General features: G+C 38.8%; 1 long non-coding RNA gene across 1 annotated transcript; it reads right to left on the bottom strand.

Annotated features, from left to right (window-relative positions):
- Positions 1–470: 470 nt before the first annotated feature.
- LOC144315241 (uncharacterized) lies at positions 471–6,670 on the bottom strand. Its single transcript, XR_013380987.1, has 3 exons — positions 6,422–6,670; positions 2,494–2,642; positions 471–601 (listed from the first exon to the last, which is right to left on the bottom strand). It is a non-coding gene; the product is annotated as an uncharacterized LOC144315241 (long non-coding RNA).
- Between the last annotated feature and the right edge of the window lie 1,813 nt (positions 6,671–8,483).

Genomic DNA, 8,483 nt, shown 5'->3' with positions numbered 1-8,483 from the left:
TGAGGGGACCCTCATGCAGATTTCTAGAGCCCTTATTTTCAATATTCTGCCCTGCAATTGGGCTTCTCAAACCTCAAACTTTGCAAAGCTTTTTTCAGACTCCTCCTCCTTGTGCTGCAGCTTGGAAGTTAAATTGAGGTGGACAGTGAGGGCAAACATAAATAATTCATTTATTTCCCTTTTCTAAGGGAACATAATCTTGCATTGCTTGTAGTCCAATGTCTGAAAATATTACCTTAATGTATTTTGTCTATGTTTTCATTTGTTTAAGTTGGGAGAGCAATTTCCATAGAAGTTACTTGTTCATAGGTGTAAGCAAAAGTCTAGAGCAGAATTTATCAATGTGTGTGTTTGAGTTTGTGTGATCAGACACATGTATGTATTGTGTGTGCCCTCATATGGTTAATATGGGTCATGCACATTGTGTTAGCTGGCTTAGGCTGCCATAACAAAACACCATAGACTGGTGCTTAAACAATGAAAATTTATTTTCTCACAGGTCTAAAGGCTGGAAATTCAATATCGAGGTATTACCTTGGTTGGGTTCTGTTGAGGTTCTTGTCTTGGCTTGAAGATGGCTGCCTTTTCATTATGTCCTTACCTGCAAGGGGTAGGGGGAAGACTGAGTGTGCTAGCTCTCTTGTGTCTTTTCTCATAAGGACACTAATCTCATCATGATATCATGTAAATCCAATTACCTCCCTAATTTTTAAACACCATCACATTAGGGGTTAGAAATTCAACATATGAATTTGGAGGGAGATACAATTCAGTCCTTGGCACATATTCTTCAGAAATATCTCTCATTACTCACAGTAATTGTTTTTTAACTTATGTCATAGCCACTCTTCTAAGATGCATTTTCAAATTGAAATGACAAAACTCGCACCTTCTATTCCATTAATGCAACTCAGTTTGAAAATTACTGCAGGCAAAAGGGAGCTCATACATACAGATTTTTGAGCAGGGAGTTGAACTGATGAAATGGTGATTTAGGTATTTGAGATGGAGAGGACTACATGTAAGAGGGTGACAGGGATAGCAGGTTATTTAATGACCATTATGGTAACCAGCTGATGAGTTTTCCCAGGGTTCAAGGTCAGCAAAATTTGTCACTAGTCATTTGCTTAGCTATGTACATTTGCTTACAACTATGTACCCAAGCTTTTCATCCTCAGCAAACAAAGCTTCCGATAGCTCCAGTGCTGAGGAAAACTTCAAAGACTCATGTGAAGTACATTATCCAATCATTTATTATTCTGTATTTATTAATTTAACTGTTGTATCTGTTATTTTTAAGTAATTTGAAATAAAGACTATTGCTCTTGCCCTCAAGGGGCTTAGAAGAGGCAAGACAGTCTTTGGGGAAGCAAGACAAATATATAAGTTAAAATGCAACACAATAATAGTTCATTATTATGGTAATGTTAATATCTTACTGCTTTCAAAGTAAATTCTCATACCTTTTTTTGTTCAAAAAGATAACCAACATACTGTCTTACAGATTGTCCATATGTTGTAGGGAAAGAAAAAGGGTAGTCAGCGTGGGATGGTATTAGCCACAGAAGACTCTTCAGAAGAGGTTTTGGGTATTTTCTTGAAAGATATGCTGAAGAAGAGGTGGAAGATTCTTTCTACAAGAATCTCTTGGCAAATATTATAGGTGTTCAAGCTGACTCTGGCAGAATGGGGTTTGTATTTGGAGAGATATGGCTGGATAAAAGAAGGAACCCAGAGAGTAGAAACTTTTAAGAGCAGGCTGAGGCATGTGGACTTGATACAATAATTGAAGAAAGAACTGTGGGAGGCTCTTCTGCAATAAAGTAATGGAAGCTTTTGCACTATGTTTTCTGTTCCCTTCTTTTTCTTCCACTTTCATGTGAGCTTATTTTTAAATTCACTTTTGACACTAATAAGCTTTTAAAATAAGCTTTATGCTTGCATTTTATTTTTTAAACAAGCCATAAATAGCTCTTTAACCACAAAAATCTGTAATAAAATTTTAGGACCATAACCACTGAATTAATGTGTTAAAGTAGTAGCTGACCACCTTTTCTCTTACAGACATAATGCTGGACACTGAGAGGGATACAAACCTTCAGCATTTTTCATTCTCTCATTCAGTCAACCAGTTTCTTACAGTGCTTAAGAAGCACTGTCTGTGTCTTCAGTGTCTTATAGTCTAGTGATCAGAAGGGACTGAAGTAAATGTTGAATGCAGGTCACCTTTCTTCTCCTTCAGCTGTCAGAGGGGTTCACTTACTCATCCCTCAGGGGTACTCTTCAGGGCTTTTATTTATTTTATTAATTATTTTATTTTATGTAAGTAGGCTCCATGCCCAGTGTGGAGATTAATGTAGGGCTTGAACTCATGACCCTAACATCAAGACCTGAGCTGAGATCAAGAGTTGCATGCCTAACTGACTGGGCCACCCACGGGCCCCTCTCCAGGGTTTTCTGACTGGTTTATGGACATGGGAAAGGAAGGCTCACAATGAAAATCAGGAACAGTGTTGGGGTGTTCTGGGGCTGCTGAAGCCTTTATTCTCATATACAGAACTCCATGTTGACATAGTCCCGTGCAGATTTCTCGGTCATTCATGGTGTTTCTGTTCCAGAATTGTTGAAATAGTCATCTGAATCTATAATTAAGGTTCAAGTAGAAAGAATGGAAAGAACATGAAAGATGTCACTTACATAGTTTTGGGGATAATGTCTAACTATGTGAGGGAGGCATATTAAATGAAAATCAATTATTTCACCAGTAGGTGGGAAGTACTAGCAGCTAAAGGATTTTGGTCTACAGTAAACACATGCCATCCCATGTGACCACAACTTAGAGTTAAATGCAGTTTTAGATTGTATTCATAAAAGTATAGTATGTAAGTTATTTAAAACAAAGAGTTTCCATTTTACTTTACATTGCCCTGTTTATGTCTAAAGTGTTTTATTCATTTTTAGGTATCAGGGTTTTTAAAAAATATTTATTTTATTTATTTTATTTTTTTAATAATAAATTTATTTTTTATCGGTGTTCAATTTGCCAACATACAGAATAACACCCAGTGCTCATCCCGTCAAGTGCCCAGCTCAGTGCCGTCACCCATTCACCAACCACCGCCCCCCCCCCCCCCCCCCGCCCTCCTCCCCTTCACCACCCCGAGTTCGTTTTGCAGAGTTAGGAGTCTTCATGCTCTGTCTCCCTTTCTGATATTTACTACCCATTTCTTCTCCCTTCCCTTCTATTCTATCAGGTTTTAAGAGAAATATAGCAAATTGATTTATTGAAGCATTAAGGAATCAAATGTGAAACGAAAGAGTTTGAAACCAAATGATATCTGGAGTGGTTGAAGGAAGTCTACATGTTGCTTTTGCAGAAGAAAGAACTAAAAGACACTTGAGAACTTTCAGATATTCAACAGACTGTCTTATGAAACAGGAATTAAACTGGATCTGTGTAGATACAACACATCAATTTAGGAGGAACTCGAGGAAGTATCAGGAAAATCCAAGTAAGGCAGAGCTTCATAATCAAAACTGTTCACAGATGGACTAGTTTGTCCATTGGGGTTACAAGTGCCCCATCACTGGATAGATTTGATGAGTATCTGGGGGAAGTGTTGTGGAATCCTCCAGTATTGTTTGATTAAATGATTTTGTGACATATGATGAATCCTGTCACACCTCAGTGCCCTCTGAATGATGATAAGTAGAGCTCATAGGAACCCAGAGGAACTTGGATGAACAGATAAAGAAGACAACTGCCAGAGGCCCCAGTTCTGAGTCATATTTGAGCTACCCTTTAAAGGCAGGGTGGAGAGAGGAAAAGAAAAAATTCCAAGAGGAAAAACACCTTCTGTTGCTCTTGGCAAACATTTGAAACAGCACCACCAGCCTTATGCAGCCCTATAGGAAGGAGGTTGGCCATTGGTGCATTGGTCCCTCGATCTATCTCTATCTACCTATCTACTTCCCAAGGCAGAAGGCTGTTCTTGGATAACCCCCTCTACATCTGGGAGGTAATTAGGCCCTGGGGTGGCAGGTGAAGAGAGTATAGGTCTGTCATTAGTGGTAGGAGACTGAGCTTACACAAGCTCTGAAGCTGTGTCTGGTATTCCCTGGCAACAGGATAGTCTCAGTTGTTCTTTCTTCCTTTAGATTGTGGGGGCTCTCTTCATCTCTAGAATGTTTGAGTCTCATCACCAATACATGTAGGTATTCTACAGTTTGCTGCTGATGACTTCCCCTCAAGGCATCCCTCATTTACTGCCTTTGGTGGTTTTCTTTTCACATGTACTTGTCTTCCATGCCCAATAAATTGTGAAAATCCTGAGATGAGGATTGGTTTATACTTTTTAAAAGCTTTTAAAGATCTTCTTTCTTTATTTTTAAAAAGTTTTAATTTTAATTCCAGTTAACATACAGTATTATATTAGATTCAGATGTACAATATAATGATTCAACAGTTCTATACATCATCCAGTGCTCATCATGATAAGTGTCCTCCTTAATCCCCATCACCTATTTACCCATCATCCACCCCCTCCCCTCTGGTAACCATCATCTTCTTCTCTATAGTTAAGGGTCTGTTTCTTGGTTTCTCTCTCTCTCTCTCTCTCTTTTTTCCCTTTGCTCATTTGTTTTGTTTCTTAAATTCTGCATATGAATGAAATCATGGTATTTGTCTTTCTCTGATTGACTTATTTTGCTTAGCATTATATTCTCTAGCTTCACCTATCTTGTTGCAAATGCCAAGATTTCATTCTTTATATGGCTGAGTAATATTTCAACATATATATCACATCTTCTTTATCCATTCATCAAGTACCAAGTATCAATGGATACTTGGGCTGCTTAAATAATTTGGCTATTGTAAATAATACTGCAATAAACATAGGAGGACATGCATCCCTTTAAAACAGTATTTTTGCATTTTTTGGGTAAATACCCGGTATTGCAATTACTGGATCATAGGATAATTCTATTTGTAACTTTTTGAGGAACCTCCATACTATTTTCCACAGTGACTATACCAGTAAGCATTCCCTCCAATGGTGCACAAGGGTTCCCCTTTCTCTACATCCTCACCAAAACTTGTTTCTTGTTTTTGATTTTAGGGCTGGCTTATACTTTTGTGTGTTCTCCATAGCACCTATCCTAGTCCTCTTGTATAATGAATGTGCCTATTCAAATATCAAGGATGTATGCCATTTTGTCAAAGTAGATCTTTTTGTAAAGGAGATGTTGTTGGTTAGTTTTTATAAAGGAAGTTGTAGACTCCACATTACAAACATTAATAATTAAACACCAGATCTTTTTAAAAACACTATAGGTGCTCAGACTGGTTTATATGATTTAAAAATTCTTGCAGCTGGGGTAAGTGTTGAACACCTGGAGGTCACTCCTGGCTTTGAGGTCTCTTTGAGTCTGCTACAGTGCTTTAGGGATTGTTCTGCTGATGACATGAGAGTACTCAAAGTACATAATAAGCTGCCCACTCCCCATGATTTGGTCTGTTGCTTCTCCTAGCAGTAAAAATAGAAAGTTTTTCAAGAAGCTACATATGCCCATTAAGTCTCTAAGTGTCCAACAAGAAGAGAAGCCAGGAGGATGTCGGCTAGACATTACCAAGTGCAATGTATGTGTGGGTTGCAGTGTGATGGTGACCTTGCACACCATATCTCTTTGACTCTATTTTTCCCTCTGGAGAAGGCTTTGGGGAAAGGACAGACAGCTTGGCACCCTTTAAAGGACAGTCTTCTCAAGCAAAAGAAGCCATCTCAAAGCAGGCTTGTTTTTACTGCCTGGCTGCACGTTCATTTGCAGGGAAACCAAGGAAACCACCTTTGAAAGGCTGCATGTGGACCAAATAATAGAATCTGAAACTGTGTTGTTGTACTTCAAAAATAACAAAACTTGGCAGGTAATGGGAGCACACCATGATTTAATTGCTTTGGGTATTAATTAGAAAAGGTAGAACAGGCTTTCAGGGAGGGATTTTCATGACTGTAGGAGTGTTTGAACACTGTCTTGTGTGTGTGTGTGTGTGTGTGTGTGTTTGTGTGTGTGTATCTATCCTATAAGTCATACAAAAACTGAAGAAGGTAAAAAAGCATGGCAGACTGATTTTACTGCTCAAACAAGGATTATTGTCTATCATAAGGTACCCAGTGTCCCTGTGGGTCTGTGAAGGGCAGCATTCTCATACCTTCAGTATAATTTTTACTTTCTTATATCAGTATCATCACCCCTGTTGTCCAGTTACCTTTCCTTGTGCCACTCAAATTATTTTTCCTCCTTGATACTTAACAACTGTGGAACACCAAGCTACTGTCTGTCCCATTCTTTGACATTGTTATTGACAGAGCTCACCTACCTGGCCAGATATTTGATCCTGTCTTCAGCTAGCCCTTGTGCTTACCTGGTCAGAATGGCTGCTCTTCTCTGGGAAACTTGCAAACTTTATGGCAAAAGCAAAGATAGCAGAAAAGAAGTCCTGCTGCCCTCAGTTCTATCTCTGTCAGGAGTGCTGAGAAGCCTTACTTCATTTTTCTTCTATTTTCTCAGATGAAAGGAAATTAAAAAAAAAAAAAAAAGACCAATGCTGTCCTTAACTAGTTGTGATCTTGAGGAAGTCATTTCTCAGTGTCCTGATTTCTTATCTTTAGAATGAAGGGATAGAATGGTTTATCTCTAAAGGTTCCTTTGGCTCTATCATCTGTGATTCTGCTCCAGTTTAGCATTCTCCACCCGTGTTCCATACCACAGGGCACCATGGGTGTGCAACAGACAAGAAATGGTTGCATTTCAAGGGAGGGAGAGTTCATTCTGAGTGAGTGAAATGGCATTTGCAAAGTCCTGTGAAGCTGGGCTCTGCAGCACTAAAGAAATAATATGTTAATTCCCTAAAATTTCCCAGTACAACACCCTAAGCATTTGGGAGGAAAGAAGCATTATAAATCTCACATGCAAGTGATTCTGTTGTTCTAGTTCATATGCTTTCTACAGGTTACAGTGAGACCTCCCTGGTGTTCAAACCTGGGGTGTAGGTTTTTTTCACACTCTTTTGGTTTTTGTGCATTTCATGGCCCATTTCAATTGGGCTTCAATAAGAATGAGCAAGTGTGGGCCAGAGATGGTCTAGATATTTGGGATATTGTCCTACCCAATAGCCTGACATTGAACACAAGCTGCAGTTGGAGTCTGCTTTCTTCACTGAGGCACCAGAGTTGTCTGAGAGGTGCAATATTCTTTAGTCTCTGTCTTAACAATCCAGAGATCCGAGAAACTGAAGGAGACTTCACAGAAACTCAAGAAGGCCACTACTCAACACATGGGATTGTATGATGTGAGACATATGACTGGGAAAACAAAGAACATTAAGCTCTGGGAAGCTTAATCTGGGAAGACGAAGCCTTGGGAATGGTGTTGGAACACATTCTAATACTAAAGGGTCATCATGCGGGAGAAGAATTAAGTTTGTTTTTGTGCTTTCATAGTACATTATTGATGGAAATTAGACAGATATTGGTTCAATGTCAATAAAAATATTCTAGTTGTGTGTCGGAAACTGAATAATAATATTTGACATCTGTATAGTGTTTTACATTTGCCAAAGTGCTTTTCCTACCTAATTTAATAGCACTATAAGGTAGGTAGAGTTATTATTGTCACTATTATTGGGATTCCTAATTTCACAGCACTATAGGTAGGTAGAGCTAAGGTTATTATTATTACATTAGTATTATCATTATTACCACCAACACTATTGCTTTAAGTCAGATATGAAAATAGGGATCATACTAAATGACTTAAAGTCGTGAAACTATTGAGTAAATCTAACTTTATATCCTAAGATTTTCATTAAATTTACAAACACACACACTCCTCAGACTACAAAATAAGTGAAGAAACAAGATAATTACTTTCAAATCTTTTACAACAGTTGGTCAGACCACCCCATGCTCCTCTTTAAACTCTTCCTGACTTCCTCTTCTGGTTGCCAACTCCAAGGCTTCTCTGTCATTCTCATGGGCCTAGAATGGTATTTTTCTAACCTCGGCTGGGGTCATCTGGGAAGGATCAGCGGGTGGAGCTGGAAACCCAGGGCACTAAGTGGCTAATTTGAGGTCTAATCCCGGGGCCCCACAGAGCAACTGAGTGCATCCCAAGGTGCACAGCGGGTTTCTCATAGTGCTGCTATCACAGGATTATTGGAAATGGCAATTGGGCATCAAGTAGTGGGGCTTCTTTTCTTGGGCTCAAGGGAAAACTTAGCAGCAATAGTCCATGCCCTTGGACAGTGTAGGATGATACTGAATTCATTTTAGTGAGGAGAAAAAAAAATCTTGTGTTTTGTTGTTGTTGTTCCTATTGTTTTAGATCTCCAGGGAATAATTTTCTGTCTTTGCCCCAGTTCTTAGCTAATTTCTGGAGTTTTTTATTTTGCCAAACCCAAATATCTCTTGCTGACATTTGGCAAG

The sequence above is a fragment of the Canis aureus genome, chromosome 6 (genome assembly GCF_053574225.1).
Source record: "Canis aureus isolate CA01 chromosome 6, VMU_Caureus_v.1.0, whole genome shotgun sequence".
Lineage (NCBI taxonomy): Eukaryota > Metazoa > Chordata > Mammalia > Carnivora > Canidae > Canis > Canis aureus.
The sequence above is the reverse complement of the archived record's forward strand: the minus strand, read 5'-3'. Positions and strand labels throughout refer to the sequence as shown.